The 20,370-nt window shown below is 41.8% G+C and overlaps 1 protein-coding gene across 6 annotated transcripts in view; it reads right to left on the bottom strand.

Moving 5' to 3' along the window:
• The window catches only part of ANKRD11 (ankyrin repeat domain containing 11), a 159,720-nt gene that overhangs the window by 132,610 nt on the left and 6,740 nt on the right, over positions 1 to 20,370 (bottom strand). For 3 of the 6 annotated variants that reach the window (XM_052795256.1, XM_052795257.1, XM_052795261.1), the window contains exon 2: positions 76 to 155. The gene's annotated coding sequence lies outside the window, so the exon portion shown is untranslated. Of the gene's footprint in view, positions 1 to 75; positions 156 to 19,535; positions 19,713 to 19,756; positions 19,774 to 20,370 lie in introns of those variants that run through there. The other 3 variants (XM_052795259.1, XM_052795258.1, XM_052795262.1) reach the window with 2 other exon arrangements.

Below are 20,370 nucleotides of genomic sequence, written 5' to 3'. Positions count from 1 at the left end.
ACACATCAGTATGGACACAATCACTTGTTAGGTAATAAAACAGAAAATTTGGACAGAAGCAAGGTAAATATTTACCGATTCCATAGTTGAAAGCTGTTGTTAGCAGGACATGTATTAAAATCCAACAGAGGTGTGTCCCAAAAACGCTGTGTAATCTGAAAAACACAGGAATTAGTTCATTAGAAAATTATAACACAGTTTAATTGTATTTACAATGAGCATGCTATATTTGAGTACATGAAGGCTACTAAATACAAATCCTTGCCTGATCCAGAAATAAACTTTCTGATAACAAGTCTACACAAACAGAAGAATAAAAGAAATTGTGGAAAGCTTAGCAGAGCATCAACCAAGTTCCATAACCTTCTGATAACAGATTAAAAAAAAAAAATTACTTGTCTCAATGTTTCTGTAACCATCTGTGTGGTTTTACAATAATTTTGCTTACGAAAAGGTATGTGCCCCCCCCAACTGTGAGCAACTCGTGAACCAACAGCCTACACAGGGAAAGAGTGAACTGCCCACGGCTTGCTACCAGGTGCCCTGTGCCCATAATTCACTCTCTTGAACAACTTAAGTCAAATTACCTGTGACACAAGCACTTTCTTTTTAAGAATACCTTTGGATCCTTGCTCTGAATAGCAGTTAATTTATTACAAAGCTCTAACTTTTTCTTTATTTTTCAAACAGCTCTCGCTGCACCTTTCAAGGATATTTTTCCAGCTACAGATTCCCAAAGTGAAATTTCCGACGCCGGGCAGGAACCAGCAGGAGCTCTCGGCACCCAAGGCAAAGGCAAATTACATTCATTAACTGGGCAACTAAACTGGTACGTGAAAGGGTTGGCAGACGATCCTGAGCCCAAAACCCAGTACATGAACTCTTCACCAGTTCTCACGACAGAGGAACACCCAGCTGCGTGGTGCTGAGCAGTCGCAGGTGACTGTCATGTCAGCACTGGCAGAAACCCGACTTGCCCGACAAGCCTGAGGGCTGCAGCTAAACCCAGCCTATCTCGTGACTCACCCAGCTCTGCCTGCACACCTGACGAGCACGTTTGCTCCGAAATAAATTTCTCTCCCAGCCAGAGCAAACTAGTCTGTTCCAGGTGAGATCTCCACTGAAGTCACTATCGTTTTGCAGGTGATCTGGCCTGCTCCCCAACTGCAGAGGGGACAAGTTTTGGACAGCACAGCTCGGTAGGAGCCTGTACGAGTCCTATGAGCATAGGCAAGCCTGAACTACTAATAAGCAGGTTTGAGAGTTTGCAATGTGGAAGACCAGAGAGCTTGGGCAGAGCCACGTGTCTTATCCCAGATTTTTTATGTTCATGATGAACCACAACGCCTCCTGATACCTGCTCAGCATTAGCAGGTTCTTACTTCCACCTTTAAGGGACCTGTAAATATGGAAAGAGTCAACATGTGCTCTAAGCAAAACCGCAAAGTTTCTTCAAAACACGCGTTAGACACGTAATAGCAATAGCTTAGCTTCTGCTACACTTCCACAGAGAAGTGGCTCGATAAAGGAACTTTGTAAAAAGAAATAAGCTGATGGTGTACTGCAGACTACAGCTGCTAAAGCTCAGCCGTGCCAGGCAAGCAGCAGTAACCTGAAGCGCAGGCACTGGGCCTTCCCCAGTCCGACTGAAGGTATTCTGGTCTGCACAAACAGGTTAAAGGGTTAATTGCCAACTCCACGTGCTGCTCATCGCTCAACTCCCCACTCAAAATCCCATGTCCCATCCGATCTCTAGACTCTCTAAACCACACTGAGGGACACAATGACCAACCCCTGTTCCAGCTGACAATGGAAAATTTGGATTTCTTCCAAATTATGTTTTCTTCTAAAAGGAAAAGTTCTAAAAAACAATTTTATACTCAAAACCTCACATACCTAAAGTTACAAGTGGGGAACTAAAAAGTACAAGATGTGTTCTTTTCAGCAAAACTACTACTTTTATTTGCTTGCTCCATTTCCAGTTGCCCCTTATGAAGTGCTAAAGATTCCCCAACTCATACAGGCCACCTTAACTCCTAGAACCTTCACATACTGGTCCTCCTCCTCCTAATTACACTCTGCTGCTTGTGTTCTTTTTCTAAAACCTCTCACACTGATGCTTTTACTGTGGAGGTCCTTTGGGGCAGCCAACCACTACTTTGTTTTAATCCATTATTATTCTCCCAAATTCTGCCTCCACAACTTCAAGGCTCAGCTCCCTTGTACCATGTTCCAGAGTGCAATGCTTCTTCCAACAGCAACAGATTTAGTTTCCTGTAATGTTTTCACAACTTAGCAGTCAACAAGACTGTCCTATGTAGAGCTCATTACATGCAGTTCAATTTTATACTTTATTGCTGCTCACCACCTTACAAACCGCATCTCTGATTTAGCCGGATTTGGACACCTGCCTTCCAATGGGATGGTCTTCAAAGAACCATCCAGGAAAGACCCCGAGGCTACCTGGGGCAGATACACGGTGGAGGAGATTGGGAACCCTGGGAAAGCCTTGTTTGTTTTGAGAAACTTCCAGTCCCTGATGAAAAGTCGAAGGGAAGATGTCCAGATAAGCAACACAGCTGTGTCCAGGGTAGAGCTGCTACCAACTAAGCTAAGGAAAGTCTCAGGAACCACAGTGAAAAGGAGCAGGCCAACATAAAACCAAAAACCCCAAAGGAACACGTAAGGGTGCACAGTCCTGACTCGAAAGGAAATCCTGCAGCAGGTAAACTTCTCCAGATGAATGAACGGGAAACAAATGAAAGTTTTCTGACCTTTTTCTTTCAGAAGAGCAAGGAGATAAAGACATACAGCTACCTCATGGTTTTTTCCAAGGCAAGTGAGTCCTGGGGCACTAAAGGATCCCCTGATCGGGAACTGCAGTCCTATGGAGTATGATGACCATACTTGCACAGCACCTTTTGCAGCATGATTCCCTTACCCCTTTTGTACTCTTCTCCACAATAAAAGTCACAACTCTAATTAGAGCTATCCACTTAAACAGAGATAAAAGATTAACTGGGGGAAAAAAAGCTGAACTTCCAATTACATTATCTGGAAAGTCAGTAGTGCTACTTGCTGACAATAGTGACTATGACCAATTGTGAACAAAATTATCATAAAAGTCTACAGAAGTCCTGTCCCATGACATACTGATATACAATTTTATAGACCTATTTATATCTACTTCCTGGCCTACATATAGCAATTTTATTCATTACTTAGTTCACACATAAAATATACATTAAGTATTGTAACACTAAAATAGTGGACACATATGAGCCAAGTAACTTTCACAACGAACGGTGTACCATTTTCTTACGAAATGGTTATCAAATTACTCATGAAGTGCAGCAAATACTTCAGCAGAAGATGCCCAATGCACAGATCATGGGCAAAACCGGACTGGTAATATGTATTTGGGTCACTTGCACAATGTGCCGGTTGTGCAGAATCCAAGATTTCAATTTAAAACTAACTTCACTTCCAAAAGCCTAAAATTATAATATTAGACACATTTATCCATCCAATTTTCTTAGCTTTTGTCTGATGAAAATGTATCACTTCACAAACTAACATTACTATCCTTGTTTTCCCTTCTATGAACTTACAATGCTGACCATTGGACAACACTCAGATGCATGCCAAGCTAGCTGCAGCTACACAGAAACCATTTTGCAATGCAAAATGGCAGATATTCATTTTTCCTTTGCATTGAAATGGTAGTATAAATACCAAATAATTAAGTGTTCAAGGTGACCAGATTCTGGTTTAAAGCAGGCTCAAGTCTTTCAAGACCTGTGATGCTTTATTTTATATTAACATGAAGCAATTTGGAAACTCTGGGTAAGCAGACAGTTCCATTAAAAAAAATAAGTGTTTCAACCTCTAAGTTCTCCCACCAACTTCTGTTCTTTAACACACAGTCCTCAGCAGTTCCCCACTGATTACTTATTGATTCCTCCTGCTGCACTCCCACACAGATCAGTAAACTTCAGATTTAGAGCGCATGGTACATTTTGCTAGCATACTTTTGCTAGCATTCATTGAAAAAAATCAGGAATTAAGTAATTCAAACTTCTTTAATCAAAGGCTATCTTGTAACTTTACAGAAATCTGTATTTGAAGATGGAAAATGCTTTACAATCACAAGATGTGACCTGGAAAAAACAGCATATTTGCATTGAGTTTAACTATAGACTATTTACATCAAAGCAGCTCGGGCAGGCAGTTGAGATGTGGCAGGGGAACACTAACTGGTTCCAGTAGCAAAGCAGGAGGTGGCTTCATAGACTGATGTCAGCCATGAAATAATAAAACTGGACCAGTTCTGTACAGATGCAGAGTCACTTAGAGGGGTCTCTATGAAAAATGTGTTCAAGATGCAACAATTTTATATATCCAGATACTTCTAAATTTGATCAACTGAATGCAGAAAGGGTTCTACTTAAATCTCCGTTTTACAGGGCATAGGAAAGAAGCCATCCGCTGAAGTCTCACTTCAAGCAATCAAGAGGCCAACCTCCCCACAAGCAAGTACATTTTTCCTTATTAGTGGTTCTTTGAAGCAAAAAGTTGTATTTTGATTTAAAGACAGACTTGCATCAATTCAGATTTTATGGTGATCCAGAACTAAGAAGCATAACAGGGTATCAGTATGAGATTTAGATTCTGGTTTAGATCAACTTCTGAACAGAAAAAACCTCTAGGGAGTAGGACAGCCTTTTTCCACAGGACTCATCTGCTTCCCTCGAAATAATTTCAGGAAGAGACAGAATTTCAATGAGGCATCTCTCTGAGGGCTTCAGTAAAAATATACACTGGGGAACACACAAGACACCAATGAGCTTACGCTTTCAGATAAGCTCCATTACCTCAGATGCAGAATTCAAGGAGGTAAGAATACAACAAATTCGGAGGGAGGGGAAATCTAGAAATGTTTTCCAATGCACTCCATAGGCATGCTCAGAGCAACTCGGCAAGACTGCCTGCACAGCTTTACACAGCACCCTGTATACAGACACTGATCTTTCACCCTGCTGAAATGATGAAAAAGACTCATTCTCAGAAACTGTAAAATCACATTACAATTCCAGAGTCTGTGAAAATGGGAGGGGGGGGGGATATCCCATAAGCAGACAACACTACAAACCTCATGTACTTATTATCAATTACATGTCTTCCAGGAATATTTGTAAGTACCTTCCGCAACAACAGGGATTCTATCCCCGCCTGGTTACAGCACCCAAGTCAGTTAAGAATCCAAATGACAAGTGCTGGAGTTCGGGGAAGAAATCGAAGGGCCACATATAAAGAAACAGTACAGAAATTACTGCCTCCGCTCCTTTCTGTAGGTTTTGCTCACACCCCCTTGAAAGCCAAGGACGGTCCTGCCCACTGCAGCAGTGAAAGCTTTACTCTGGCCTCAAGGGGACATACAACTAATAAAGATCATCAGATTTGTGGCAGTTTCACTCAAGAGACTGGAAAAGCACACCCAGACCACTCTACGCAGCTCAGGACTATTTAGAAAGAGGAAGAAAAAGGAGAGGTGTTGCACTGTAGATCTGAAGGGGAGGGGGAAACGAGTTGTTTCCAAGAAACACACAGAAATTAGAGATAAATAACACGCCTTTAACTGAAATGCCCTGCATCCTATCAGTAGCTTACAGACCAACCATCTCCAAATACACGCATGCTGAGCAAACTTATGTTCAGTGGGACCAGTCACACTCGCTCACGTGTGCAGCTGCTCCTACACTTTAAGGAGAAATTTCCAGCAGTGGTGCAAACTACAGAAACTGCCTTTCACTAAAATTTACAAAGAAGCAAATATTACTGCAGCAATCGTGATAGCCGACCATGCTTATACAGTACCAATTACCGAAGTGAAAAACCAAAGTGCAGAGACAATTCCACTACTGCTTAAAAAAAAAAAGAAAAAAGAAAAAAAACCCTTTCAGTATGTTCGATTGTGACAAAACTGTAGCATCAAGTAAAATTTAATTTGATAGCTTTCAGAAACTAAGCAGGTAATATATTCTTGGTCTCAAAGTTCCTTTATTTTGCCCTGCAGATAATACGTATGCTGAGATCCACATTTTTTAAAGCTCCTGTCATCTTTGCCACTTGATAAAAATACAAAATAACCTGATACTGTCCTCAAAAACACAGATCAAGATACTTACATGTGGGCTGAAGAGCCTAAGGCTCAATTTATCCCACCAAAACAAGCATGAAGGAAGGGAAAGATGTGGTTCCTGTGGAACCAAACTGTCCTTTAAGTGCTTTAATTGAAAGTCTGACATGGACAACAAAATCCACAAGAAACTGGAACGACTAAGCTGTTTAGAGACCTCCAGTGAATGAAAAGAATCCAGGATCTGTGATGTCAAGTGACTAGTTTCAATGTGTTTCAGGTATTCCTCCAGATTTGTGCTTTTTTCAGTTCATTAAATGACACTAGTTACAGTATTTACACACTGATGTAACAATAGGACTCAGCTTCCATCAGCAATATTCTTGGCTGACCCTGAGTAATTACTGCACACTATTGTTGCCTACTTTATAAACACTCCAAACATCATGCTTGCAAGGAGAATGGGAAACGATGCTTGTGTACGGTACATTTCTATATCTCCTTTTATAGAAATGAGACTTGAGAAGTTCAAATAAAAATTATGTAGTTCATTTCAGTAGGTCAAAAGATAGAATAAAAATGTTTAACTACTTTTATGTTCGAATTGCATTAAACTAAAAAATTATCAGCAGAAGCCTAATGCTTCACTGAGTTTAACCCCTGCAAACACAAAACAGGCAGCTGAGCAATAAACTCTGAAATTATGGACATGCCAACTTTATTATTGGTTTACCCGGTTTCTTCATATCAGACATGTAAAGTTCTCTACCCTCATGAATATCTCGAAATTGCTAACCTTTAAAATTACCTATCATTTCTCCTGGAAAGATCCGTGAAAGCAGCCTGAAAGGTACTTGGCAGGGTAAAAAAACTGGGGCTGTCAGAAGAGTCCCAGCTCCCAGCTCAACCTGAAAACTTACATCACTGAACTCACTCGTTTTTTTCTTGGCATGAAGCAGCAGAAGAGCAAAGCAAGCCTGAACAGTTTCCACTGAACCAGATTTTTCAATTCTGTGTGCACAATTAAGAGTTCTGGAAATACACAAGCATGTTCCCTCATCTCTCCTCTTTCACCCTTACCACCTTCTGTGGCTTCTCTGCTGAGTGGAAAGTATTAAGTCAAAATACAGCTTCTGCAATTTCCTTAACCAACCTTGGACTGAAGCTCAAGGCTACAGCTTGCCCTTCTGTACTAGCAAGCAGAGACAAGACTGTTGGCCAGTCTAGAGGACACACTGTTTTCCATGCTATGATTTAGTCTACTTAAGTTCAAAAAACCCCAAACCTCCCCTAGTTTTAAAAAACGTTAATACCTTAAAAATTATGTACTTTTATCAGCAAATGGATAAAGAAGTCTTAACTATCCTAGCAACACTTGCTTTACAACATCATTAACTTACATCAAGTAGCCATCTCTGTCACAGATGGAAATAAAAAAAATTGTTAGGCACCCAAAAATGGTTATCCACTGTCACTTCGGCAGCCCGCAGCCCAGGGAGCTACAGGCATCCTTGTTTGTCAGCCCCAATGCTTCCAAATAATCCTCCAGACCCTTACCATTTTTCTTTTTTAGAGCTCCAATATGAAATGTGATTACCTAAGACTGCTGGGTCTTTCCAGCCTGGCTGAATCTCTTCCAAAAAGCAAAAAGATGCATCATCAGGCTCAATTTTTTATTAAATGATCTGCACGTGCAAAGCAAAGATCCACTGTCTTGCTTTGGAAGAACACATTGTTATTACTGGTACACAGCAAAAACAAATATACACATTAAGCACCTGGCAATGTGTTTCCAAGAAAACCAGCACAGAACAGCAGCATCATATCTGCTTTCAAATAACCTGAACTGGTTAGCTATCCAGCCATAAAATTCAACAAGAAGATGTACAGAACCCTCAAGCTGTTTATGTTAGCGTATAGAAAGCTGTTAATTCCTAAGCCATTTGGAAGAAACACAAGACACACAACGGTGTGGATTTTCAAAGCAGAACTGTTCCATGATTATTTTTAGTTCACATGAAATGAGAAGAAATTGTAACCTCTGTATCCTAAACATTTGCTGAGCCCCATCTGAAAAGCAGTAAATTTCCAATCCAATTAATACAAAGACAGTATAAAGAGCACTTTTTTAAAAGCTTAAGTACAGCAGCATACCTGTAGACATGTAAAATGAAGGGCATAATATAGCCGAAAATCAAACATTTTAGAAAGCATTATCCAGGAAAAGACTTTCAGGTCAACACAGAAACCACCACACAGTAAATTCAAGTAAAAGGTAGGAGGCAAAGACAACAAATGCTCTTCTTGGGCACAGCAACAAGAAGTAATGAAGGAAAACTAGCACTACTGGAGTCAACAGCATGAGCTGTAATATTCCCAGACATTGACAATTAGAAAGGTTTATGGGAGAACTAAAAGAAATTAATCAAGTACTAGAAAACTTAATGTATATTCAAAAGCTACAGATTCATCTGGCAAAAGACTGAGCTGCCAGTTTTCTAGCTTCCATTTCTCATAGCCATCCTAGAGACCTACCACCTGCACTTAAAAACAAAAATAACCCCCAGTGACCTAGGGGAATTTCTACCATTTGAGATCTTAAAGATGGATGATAATGAATATGCTGATACACCATCAAAAGGGACACTCAAAGGTGAATTCTGAAGATAGACAAAAGTACTGCCATCTTTGAGAACTCAAAAAAACCCACCATACTGAACAGAACGAAGCCAAGCTAAAAAATCTTGAATCTTCAACTTGTCCTAATTAAGCTCCAAGATGCCGGCCTTCAACAAGCCAATGAAGACAAGAAGCATGTTCCCTGGAATTAAACCAGTAATTTAAAGTTAGATCACAGCTGCTGTCATATTTCAGGTACCTTCTCCTTTTCATTCCTCATAAATACAAGTCTGAAGTGGGACAAAGACCTTCCCTGTAACTTTACTGAGCCCTTTACTCATCCATTCCACTCAAATTCCCTTTGTAAGTTCTTCTAAGGAAAGGAAGGAGGGTGAACGATGCTACTAGGCTAGGAAGAGCACCACTTTATTTAAAAATATGAGTCTGCAATTTCTTACTGCATGCTCAATTTTGACACATTGAGAAAACAGACCATTCTTCAGAACAAAAAAAAGAATGACAGACAGACACACTTGTCACCTTTACAGTCTCAGATATTTGCAACCATGCAATTCAGCGGCAAATTGGATACAGGTTACTATTAATAACTGAACTATTTCCTTTCCGAAAGCTGATTTGTGAAAAGGATGCAAGCATCCCATTTTAAAACACACTAATCAGCCAAGGAGGAGTCAAAGACATCACTGTTCAGCCTTCAAGAACATACACATAGTCCCTCTCAAACAGGAAAAAAGCAGAGCAAACTTACCCAAAGAGTGCATGATCAACTGCTCCAAGCAGTAGTATACAACCTCCTCAGCCAAGAAAATTCTGTATAGTCACACAAACATTACAACCAGACACTTCAACTCAGATGCGGGTTCTTTCCTTAAGAATATGCAGGTCTCACTCAAAGGCTCACAACCAGATACATACAGCCATCACCAGTATTAGCTGACAACGCTGTTACCTGCCATAGCAGCAGACCTGGCTTGATGACCCAGGAGGTCCTCAGAAAGCAATGTGAAAAATGCAATTGTTAAAATGCGCCCAAGTCTTCAGTTTCCAGAGTTATGATGAGTGCCTTACAATCACCTCAAATTACATAGCAAGGAGAAATGGTAAAGGAAGAGCCTCCTTGATTTACTCACGGCATCTCTCCCCTATTGTCTAGGTCCTGGCAAGTTAAGGTCAGAACAAAAAGAGATGCTTTAAAACTACCACATAAATTGAAAGCACCTACAGCTTCCACTGATTATTTCCCCCCCCCCCCCCCATTATAAGCCCTGAACAGGTTTAAGTAGCAGTTGCCACCATTAAAGAAGTTGCTCCCCTCCCATTTTCCATTCTCCATGCAGCACCAGGTAACGGATGAAGCAGCAGGCTGCTGCAGTCTCACTTTGCTACAGACAGCAGGTCTGGAACATGGTAAGAGGAGGGCACAGGCCACCTCAGCCACAAGACTCACCAGAGAGCATTACTAAATAATAGAATGAGGAAGCCGAATGTCTGTCTGTGTACGTTAGTGGTACCCCAGCTCCTCAGGGGGGGCTGGAGGGCTGCGGGTGAAGTAACGGGAGATGCTGGATCCCCTGCTCCGCTGCTGGATCCCCTGCTTCTCCCTTGGGCTACTTCTGGAGCTTGTCCGTCAATCAGCTTAACATGCCAGCCCAGCAGAAAACCTCCTCGTCTTCCTCTGCCTACGGGTCTCCCACCTCAGAAGGGGCAGAACCGGCTCTGGGAAGAGGCAGTGCTGGCCAGGGAGGGTGGGTGACCCTCACACATACCCCCCCCAGCAGCAGCCATGAACCAGCTCCGGCCGTGCCATGAAACCACACCCCGAGAAAAATCTACAAACACCTAGTGAAAGGGCATATCCCTTCCTTCAAACACATCGTCGTCCAAATAAACAGCACAGAGGGTGGCAAGGAAAACGCTCAGAGGACAAAAGGACAGAGAGTTCAGATTAAACCCAGTCCCTTGATCCCCGGCCAAATGGCCTACCCATAAGCCCACGCAACTTCCACAGCCAATTTAAAATCCTGAGTGTGCTATACTTTAGGTTATAAAATCATATTTAGACACACATTTGAAGTGTTCTTTGCTCTGCTGGTGGCTAAAAACAATTCCTTTGTCATCAAATCTTGCTTCAGCAAGCTGACATGACGGTTTTAACTCAGGAAATAAGATAATTATGGTTTCAAGGTAAACAACTACAACTGTGCATCATAAACAGTTTCTAATTTTAAGCCTGAGTCCCTCTAATGCCATCCATATTTTCAAGAAAGTTTCCTTACAAATGGTTTAGGTTGTCTAAGCAGCTTGTGACTGAGCCCTGTTGCTGATTAGCATCAACAGCAAGTCTTGGGAAAACACGTGCAGGTGTAGCAGATAAAAGTCTAGCACATGCAGCAGGTGAGCTCCTGTATGAAAATGAGTCTAGGTAAGCCAAACATGAAAGGAGGAAAATATATTCTGAGTCTTAAATAGCTTGAGAGGTAAAAGCTGCATTTCTCTTAGGAACACATAGAAAACAGTAAGCGCCGAGACCAAAGCTACACATACTTACGCAACGTTTGCTGCAAGTCATTTTATATCCCAGGCCTCAAACGCCCCACTGCAGCTTCTCCAGTGGCACAAACAGCAAGAATTCAAGTTATAACTCGCTGCAAGAACATCAGCTACCAAGTTGTTCAACACAAGGCAGTAAACTCACCTACAGCTATCCAACGCTGTGTCTAAACTAGCCCTCGTGCTACTGCTACCATCAAATATTCTCCAAAGTTACCTAGAAACAAAGCCTTACAATAAACAGAAGCATCACCACTGAGACTTCATAAGCCAGAAATGCTGCAGCACAACATCTGAATTTGTCTGGAACTACAATGAGGTATTGAGGGCAGCAAGCTGCCTGCCTCCAAGATGAATCATTACACACAGAGGTAGCAATAACTCGAAGTACTGCTTATAGGTGTTAGCCTGGTAGGCTTTCATGCTTCCTCATCCAAAGAAAAAGTGCTAAATTACAACCAAATGAACACAGCTGAATGAGAGAACATAGTAGAGCAAACAAGATCCGATACAGATACAGCATTCTTAAACAGTTGTGTTCAGATGAGACAGAAGTGGTCAAAACTATTCAAACGGCCAGTTGCAAGAACGCTGCCGTTTCTGAAGAAGACTAAACAGTAAAGAGGAATCACGTGGTGAAGCCTGTGCAGCTTGGGAGAGCTTGCTCCTCCAAAACTTTTCATCATTAAACATTTTCAAACAACCCCACCCCATTTCTGCTATTGTTGTCAGAGAGGGAATTCCAACTAGAACAATTATTTCCACCACATTTTTCTGTTGGAATAAGAAAAATGGTAATACTGCACAGCAAAAATACGATTCACGCAGTAGTTCATCCAGTAATGCAAGTCTCCTTCTTAAAAGAAAAAGATTAACATGCCTGGAGTCCATTGTGCAGCAGCATGAATGTATTTTTAGATACAAACATTTGAAGGCAGCAGTATGGTGGAAGTCTCCCAGGTTGAAGTTAGCAGTGGGAGGTTAATCTCTCTACACCCTGGAGAGGGCAGTTCATTAAGAGGCTGTTCAGAGCAGAAGGAAACAATTTGCCCACTCCCTGAAGAAATCCCTATTCCCACGACTGCACACAAGGCAGCTCCTCTGAACTCTCCACTGTCCCACATCTCATCCCAATTTCCACCATTTTCTTGGTAACAACACCATGTCCAGGCTGTGTTAGAAAGCACTCTTCCCTTCCAAATCTCCAGCACAATTAATGGAGCTAAATTCAATGCTGTCTTCAAGGCACAACATGGAATACAAAGTGGCTCAGTCAACCCAAGTGTCCAAGAAAAGGAGGTAGCAGAACAACAGTTTGGCTTTATAATTTTTATCTGCAATTAACACTTCGCCATGACTTCTGATAAGGTAACATATTAGCTGTCAGACCAAACCCAAGTGCAAATAAGTGAACCTTAAGATATTCTCAAAGAGAAGCTTTCAAAAGAGTCAAATACTCTCCCTGCCACTGAAGCCATTCTGCTCTTCTCATGCTAACGAATGAATGTTTAACCCAATTATCAGGTAAAGGAGTCTACTCGAGTCCACAAAAGGTAATGTAGTCACCACATGCATTAGTTTATACCTAACTGTGCTCACATTGCAATTCATCAAGTAGCCCTTCAGGACTGCACCTTTGGAAAAAAACACCTCAAAGGTTTGCTGAGATAGCTGCCTCAGACCTGGGAAGAAGTCAAAAAACGTAAGCTGTCTCCAAGTTAGCCATCATACACACCCATCTGTATACAGACTACAGGGTCATGTGGGTTTTTTGGTTGGTTGTTCATTTTAAACAAGTTAAGCAGACTGCCCTGCTATGCTCTATCAATATAATGACACCCCCCGGACTTGAGCCACGGGCTAAACAGCCATCGTACACCTCTACCTTCATTCCCATATTAGGCTGTTCCTATGATATTGGAAATATCCACTCAACACTAGCTCAGAAAATTGCTTCCTAATATTTTCTTACGCTATTACATATTTTAATACTTAACTCTCAAATAAAATACTTCCAAATTATCAAGTATTTGGTGTGGAACACTTAATTTTCAGGTAGCTGAAGTTCAGCAAAAATAGAATAAAATTCAGATAAACCTGTGAATTACAGAGAGTAAGTGTTCATTATTTCATAAATTGCCAGCAAGTCTGACTGTCCCATCCGATATCTTAGAGATGCTGGCATTGTCAGAACATATTACCTCCCCTCTTTGAGGAGGTACATTTAAGTATCCCAAGCGTGTCACTGAAGAACAAAAACTGATGGTCAATTCTGAGCATTTATGTGACAACAGGTAGGAAAAAAAAGAGGAAAAATGCAAAAAGTCTACACGAGACCCAAAAGCCCTGACTACAGCCAAGCCATTTTTCAGACTTTTATTAAAATTAGATTGGCCTTTGACTATGAATCACACCTGCCTCTTGTAAACAGCAAAAGAGCACCAACATCATGCAGTGAAAGACACAGAAATACACAAAGGGGAACAGAGGTGAGTAAAATCTATTAAAAAGGCTACTCCATACCCACAGCACACACACCACACTGTGCTTATACACCTCAAAAAATAGTTCATTTATAACAACTCACAGCTTTCATGGAAGGCAAGCAAAACTGTACTAAAATATGGTGTGTAGGTATAAGAAAAATAAAGCTTGATTCAGCCCTGCCTCCCCTCCATAGCCCTACCTCCTCCAGGCGCTTTAATTAGGATGTTATCACTACTTGTTTATATGCCATTACAGGAAAAAAATGCTTGGTTTCTTAATACTGCATTACAGAACAAAATGTTACTCAATTCTTTCTGTAAAGTACCAAGAAATAACTGTGAGACCATATGCATCTGAAAGCATCGACGTGCTGGAGTAATCCGGACTTATGTAACCGACAATTGGCATCTAAGCACGAAGAGCAGGAAAGAAAGGGCCAACATATAAATTTTCTTTCAAGATCTAAAACCAAACTAAAAATTCATTTTGAGGAGTCTGGTTCAGGAGGCAAGTGAAATTCACATCTCTAAGTTACAATTTAAGGTTTCTGCCATGAAAGTACACAGACAAAAGAGAATCCCATGTGGCTGATTTTGCTTCCTTTAGCTCATCCCATTAAGCAAAAATGAATCATTTGCTAATTGACAAGTTCAGTTTGAACTGATGCCACCATGACTCTTATCTCAGTAGCTGGAAGGCAGGTCCTTCCAAGGTTTCAACAAGCCATGGACAGAGATAAGCATCCTTCTATTTTCTCAGCATCCTAAAGTGCCAGGCATCTGAGCACAGATACTCCTGGAGATCATGTTATACTTTACCCTTGAAGTCACAGTAAAGAAAAGAAAGCACCCACTCTACATGCTCACAGGATCCACTACAGCCCCCAGCCCCCTTCACATGAGGGCAAAGCCCACCACCACGCTATGGCATGTACTGTAACACAGGGGTGATATCTAAAGCCCTAAATCACCTCTGCCTTGGGATGGCCCCACTATCTTCAGCTGCAAAATCAGCTTCCTACCGCCAGCTGCAGTGGACATATATAACATAAAGCTCACATCTGCATTTTCTGAGCCTGGGGGTTCCTGAGTGGAAGTAAATCAAAGGGAAACATGGGCACAGTTCAGAAGAACAGCAGCCGCGGCGTGAGGCAGACATGGACAAGACGGCCAAAACCAAGAGGTGCAAAATAGACCCCAAATCCACAGACAGGCAACAAATATGACTAAAACCCATCTTCACCCCCTTTCTACCTGCTCTTAGCCAAAAGGAAACTTCTTCCTGGAAGCATGATTAAGTGCTTTGGTATCACTCTGTTAGACAAAGCTCACTGTTGTTAGATGCCAGGCTTGGGGTGGAAGAGAAGGTGTTTGCCTGGCTGCAACCACCACCATAAAGACACAGACACATTATTATGAAAAGCAAGTCAACTTTTTATGCACATATAAGGATAACAAATGTGTCATTGCTGTGTTTTGAACGTCTAAGATCTTAAGCTGAACCGTAGGAAGGAGTGTTACTAGTTAGGCTATTACAGCAAATGAAATGAAAATTGAAAATGAAATCTAACTGACATTAAATTTAAGTAAATATATATCAATTGCACAATCATCATAATAGACAGTTCTTACGACAAAACTTCTGCAGAACAGAAAAGCACCTTTGATAACTCTGAATATTAAGCTGAGGTACCACAGGCATCTTACAGTTTATGTAAATAAAGTGCCTCCTGCAAATAATCATGGTTCTTTCAGTGAAAACTGCAGCATGATTAACAGAGGTCCATTATAAAGGCAATGCATAACCTAGCTCCTGTGAGTAGTCACTGCCACATCGGACTGCGTTTCTATGGCAACCAGGGAGGAAAATATAAAGCAAATTACAGTTAAGTGAAAATTATTCTCCATGACAATATATGTTAATGCAGGAACATTTGCAAGGCCATTCTGGATAAAATGTTTACATTCACACATGTGTTTACAAAAATAAATAAAAGGCAGACTATAACAGCTAATGGATCATCCAAAGATAAGGATCCTAGTTTGCCGGGTTTTTTTCAAGTTTTAATCTATTCAGAATAAAATTCTTCAAGCTAATAGAATGGAAAAAAAAACACCGTAACAAAGGTGTTTGCACATTTAGATATCGTATACATTCTTTAAGAAACAGTTTTTCAGAAGATCTAACACGTACGTTTTTGAATGTTGTGATCCTTTAATCTTCCTGGCTGCAAACAAAGAGCACATTTATACCTCCCTCATCCCAGGAGAAAATGTTTTAAACGAGAGGCTAAGTCACTCAGAATATTTATAGAGATCTGACTGAAACTGGAATAGTGACTTATTTTAATCAGCTATAACTTACTGAAAACTGAAAAGTGTTTTATAGCTCAGAATTTGCAGCGTTGACTACAGCTAGGAGAGTCTTATACCTCACCATGGTTTAAAAGCAGCACAGGTCAATGAGAACCCGTTGTCAGATACTTTTAGAAAAGCCCACAATTAAGGCTTTAAAAGGTTATCCTACTCTCCCACCATGATCACTTAGCCTAAACAGTCCGTTTTTTAGGGAATATATCACAGTTTTTAAGTATCTTCTGAAGCATGAGTGAAGTTAATTGGAATGAGGCTCGTTCAAGAGGCAGCCACTTATTTATTTTTTTAACTCACTTGGCTCGTACCCCAAAGAAAAGCCCAAAGAAAGAAAGTAGGTTATAAACTGACTTACAGTCTCTTTTCCACTCTGAAGCGCCACGTTTTAAGAACGGTTTAAAATACTGCATTGGAAAAAAGCACCCCTCTCAGCCGCGTTTCACAGTTCCCCCTGCCAAGTTCCTTTCCCATGGAAATGGTCTGCCTGTTCCGCGAGTAACACAGGTGCAGGTTTCTTAGGAAGACCCAGAAAGAGCACAAGGCACTTTTTGAACCCGTTTCAGTGAGCTGGGAACACAGAAGACGGCATTCACTGAGCTGGCACATCTGAACTTACTCCGTACACGCTCCCACTGACCTCTGCATCTGTCTCTTGCCTCCACCTACAGAACAATACTTGAATCATGACGATCATAACTTTTTATGACAGTGGGAAAACTGCAATATTCTCCACAAGTTCACTCCACCCTGCACATAAAACTGCTCATAGGTTCAACCATAAAGCAAACTATCTTCTTTGAAGTTCGACTTAAAGCCCTGCACATGTTATAAAGCTGATCTGAAAAAATGCAGCGTATTAACATTTTACATAACCACACTCATGGAAAGCATCATTCGTTAATCATTTGGTGCGACTGTTGACAAAAGCAAGTTAGGTCAGAAAGTATCTGGGTAACAAAACTCTTTACAGGTGAGCTCAGGTTACCCACAAACACCAAATTCACATACCACCAAATATATTCCAGTCATGCTCCACTTTCCCTGAGGATCGTTTGCAGCAGAGCCCACAGCAGCATTACCATTATCATTTCAACTAATTTAGTCACTGATCCACAACTCCCTCCACCTTTCTCTCTACAGCAACATGCAGACTATCTCCACAAAACGCAAAGAGAGCAGCTACAAACCTTAGACCAAAAAAAAATAGAAAATAAAAATCTGCAAATTGAACTGCAGTAGCAGTTGCTAGGTGCCTTTTAAAACATTCAATAATTGCTAGGACTGGGTTTCTACTGAAGATCCTTGCTGCAGTGGTAGAGGGGTTCAATCGTGTTTTCACAAGAGAACTTCTAAAACCACAGGCTGCATGTCTGCAACAGCAAGTATTTGTATTCCGTGCACAAATCAGATTATGCGTACACACACCATCCTCACTAGTCTTCAAGCAGATGAATCCCACCAGGCCACGCTACCTTTCCAAATGCCAGAGCTATCGGGTCGGGTACCCTGCTTTCTGCTGATGTGCACCACATCCTTTTGAGAACTGGCTTACTGTGTCAAAAGGCACCCGCATTAGAAAAGTCTTTTTCTCTGTAAATGTAAGCAAATGTATGCTAACATGAAGCAAAATTCTTGAGAAAACCATGCAGTTTGCAGCTTTCACGCCCTAGCAAACGGCAGGAGGTTCAGGGGAAAGCCAGGCTGCTAGGCAATACTAAGCATGCAACATTGCCAGCAGACCTCCCATGCACCCTTCTCTGTTGCAAGCTGCATCAAGTGAATTAGCACCAGATGGACAAGATAACAGCTCTGAAGAGACCATCAGAAGGATTCTTGTGGATTTCAATTACCTGCACTGCCCCATAAAGAGTAAATTCTGCTTACAACTATTGCTGGTAATGTCATGGAAAAGAGCCCCACCATTCAAACACAGGACGGATCCTTACGACAAAGATTCAAAGAGCTGATCTAACCAGAGACCGTAAGTGGTGACGGTGATGCAGAAGAGGTAATGAGCCATTAGTGGTAAGCACAACAGGCATACAACAGCAGACCCAAGCTGCCAGCACCCCAAATTCTCATCCCTGGCAGAAGTCTCCATGCCCTCAGATCCTTCACCTCCCAACGCTACTGCAGCTTCACTCCGTTTTCAAGTGCTTTCCTCCCACCATGCAAAAACAAGGCCCAGATCTGGAGAGGGAGATGAAGATGCAGGATGATCTCAGAGATAACGAGAAAGGCAGGAACAGACGGGAGGGAACATCAAAAGGCAGACAGGCTAAAATTAGAGACAAGAATCCTGGATGAGGAGGACCAAGGCGAGAGCAGAGAGTCGAACAGAACCTCCATCAGATGAGGCTCCCGGGAAGGGGGAGGGACAGACAGAAGGGAGAAGAAATATTATGGTGGGTGAAGTAGGGGAAGCTAGCAGACAGAACAGACTGCAGAAGTAAAGTCAGCATTTTAAGACTACAACCTGTAGCTTTCTAACTAAGGAGCACTGCTCAGCACACCAGGAAAAAGCCACAAAGTTGACTTCTCATCTGATCTCCCCTGGATGCAGGCTAACTCAAAGGCAATTCAGCTCTCACCACAGAACAAGTTTAACACCCCGGTACCAGTGCTGATCACAGGGGAAGGCAATTTAATTTGCCACCGTCACCCACAACAGAGAGCAGCTCCGAGTAACGCAGGGCACCTCAGGTCCTGGTCAGAAAGCCAGAAGCCTTCTGGGCTGCTGGCAAAACGGAGAGCATCAAACAGATCAGAGACCAGGACAGTCATTGCACGGTACCCCAACGCGTGCCAAGAGACAGGCTACAGCAAGGAAGGAAACTAGAAAAGATACAGCAGTTATCAGCTATCCTGATTGTCAAAACTAGCATATTCTCACATGTCCTTTCTGAGTTGGTAGGACAAGAAACCGCACGAGTTGGAATAAAAAGGTCAACGTTCAAGGAGAACAGGCTTTCGTCTTCAAACCTGGCTAGTGCATTCAACTCTTGGACTGCTCAGAAAGGTAAAGTTTGACACACAAAAATACCCAGGGTTGCTCATTACAGACCTACAATCTAGTTCGGATAAATGTATCTGCCTGTGCCTAGCTGCAAGATGAAACCAAGGAGACAGCTAGCTATGGGAAGCAGCCAAACCCTGTAACTAGAACACCAGTTCACCCAGTGGTATTTAAACAACCATAGCACAACCATGAGCAGGATGTTTGTTTCCACACACACACACACCCCCCTTCCATGCATCTACCTATATCTCTTCCCAGCATCGGCACAGCTAATCTCATCCATCTATCTAAAGATATAACTATAGCAGTACTTTATAAATAGGCTTACATATTCGGTCCATCCAAGACCTGACGCAACAGCAGAACAACAGTCGGTGCAGCAAGCGGTGTGTGTTGTTACGACAACACTGGCATTTCACAATCTGCAACAGCCATCACGCTGCATAACATGGAAAACACCAGACTGAAAGTGTAAAGTCTACCCAAAAGATTACTGCTTTTCTCAGGATACGGTCACTGCCCCAGTCAGCAGGATATCAGATCTGTTACCTCCTCCCTGTACAAGGCAGCTATCAGGAGACCATTCCCAACAGAGAACTTCTTGGAAATGTATCTTGGCTCCTCCTGGACCTAACCAGCCTGCAGAAAACCCAGCTACTTACTAGTAATTTGGAGCTCCTGGTACAACTTGTTTACACAGAGCAGGTCATAGGATAGGCTGGAAGGTGTAAGCAGGATATAGTTTTTATGGCTCTGAACTCCTGCCCAGATAAGCTGATAATGCTCTGTGCTCAGAGGGAGGGGGAGCACTTTCATATGTGCTTTATTTAAAACGAAGACGCACCATGAACTGCAGTTAAGCATTTTATACTTAATAATGAAGTTTCCATTCACCTTATTTTCCTTTAAAGCTATTTAATGTTTTGGGGTTTTTTTAGGAGTTCCTTATTACGCACACTTTCATTTTATATCGAGATATTCAGAGCAGTACAGTACTTCCAAAACCTAGCTCTTCAGCCTCTTGCTGCACAAGCTGTCGAGCCCTCAGGGACAGGCTGCCTCTGGATTGTGGTGAATTTTTTAGAGGGGAACATCTCCCTTCTTCGCCATGCCTGTGATACAATTTTAGCAGCTTTATGCTGCTCTAAAGGTAAATTATTTTA

This window comes from Harpia harpyja, chromosome 9, assembly GCF_026419915.1.
Source record: "Harpia harpyja isolate bHarHar1 chromosome 9, bHarHar1 primary haplotype, whole genome shotgun sequence".
NCBI classification, from domain to species: domain Eukaryota; kingdom Metazoa; phylum Chordata; class Aves; order Accipitriformes; family Accipitridae; genus Harpia; species Harpia harpyja.
This window is presented reverse-complemented; position numbering and strand designations above follow the sequence as displayed.